Source organism: Arachis ipaensis, chromosome B7 (genome assembly GCF_059453495.1).
Source record: "Arachis ipaensis isolate K30076 ecotype BB chromosome B7, ASM5945349v1, whole genome shotgun sequence".
Taxonomy (NCBI): Eukaryota; Viridiplantae; Streptophyta; class Magnoliopsida; order Fabales; family Fabaceae; genus Arachis; species Arachis ipaensis.
The window spans coordinates 100,659,728-100,660,892 of NC_142442.1; the positions used below are offsets into that span (position 1 = coordinate 100,659,728).

At 45.6% G+C, this 1,165-nt stretch overlaps 1 non-coding gene across 1 annotated transcript; it reads left to right on the forward strand.

The window, feature by feature from the left end:
- Nucleotides 1-587: 587 nt before the first annotated feature.
- LOC148553526 (small nucleolar RNA R71) lies at nt 588-695 on the forward strand. The gene has a single exon (XR_015893028.1). It is a non-coding gene; the product is annotated as a small nucleolar RNA R71 (small nucleolar RNA).
- Nucleotides 696-1,165: the final 470 nt, after the last annotated feature.

Below are 1,165 nucleotides of genomic sequence, written 5' to 3' on the forward strand. Positions count from 1 at the left end.
TGAGGAGGGTCATGCTGGCCTTGATATGAATGTGGAGAGGTGTTGTTATGGGGGTGTTGATATGGTCTAGATGTGAAGTGTTGGTGGGCTGCATTGTTTGGATTTGGGCGTCTTTGATCAAGGCTTTAGTCTTGTTGATTTCCCCACCCAAAGTTTGGGTGATTCCTCCATCCAGGGTTGTAGGTCTTGGAGTATGGATCATGGTTTTGCCTAGGTGAATTCCCAATGTAGTTGGCTTGCTCCTGACTACCCTCTGCTTCTTCATTCACTCCTTCTTGGGTTGTTGATGAAGTGGAGATTGCTGCTACTTGGTTCCTCTCCATCTTCTTGGTGAGGTCAGCCAGCTGCTGGGTAATGAGCTTGTTTTGGGCCAGCAGAGCATCTACATTGTTTAGCTCCATTACTCCTCTTGTGTTCCCTCTTTCGGAAGCATAGAAGTAGTCATTCTCTGCTACAGTTTCAATGACATCTATGGCCTCCTCAATGGTCTTCTTCTTGTTCAAAGATCCTCCGGATGAATGGTCCACGGCCTTCTTTGACTCATAAGAGAGCCCTTCATAGAAAATGTGCAGCTGCACCCATTCATTGAACATATCTGGTGGGCACCTCCTTGTGAGGTCTTTAAACCTCTCCCATGCTTCATATAGAGTCTCACCATCTTGTTGCCTGAAAGTTTGGACCTCAGCTCTTAGTCTATTGATTCGTTGAAGAGGGTAAAATCTTGCTAAGAATTTGTTCACCACATCTTCCCAAGTTGTCAAGCTCTCCCTTGGGAAAGACTCCAGCCACTTGGCTGCCTTATCCTTGAGTGAGAATGGAAATAAGAGTAGTCTATAGGCGTCAGGATGAACACCATTAGACTTCACTGTGTCACATATTCTCAGGAAGGTGGTTAGATGTTGATTGGGGTCCTCTTGGACACTTCCTCTGAACGAACAGTTGTTCTGAACAAGGGTGATGAGCTGTGGTTTTAGTTCAAAATTGTTGGCATGGATGGTTGGCTTTTGAATGCTACTTCCACAGTTTCCTGGGTTTGGATTGATGTAGGAGCCTAAAACTCTTCTATCCTCCCCAGCATGATTTGCTCGACCTCTTCCGCCATGGTTGTGAGCCTCTTCCTCACGATGGTTTTCCATGTTTTCTTCCATGTTTGGTTCAAAGTATT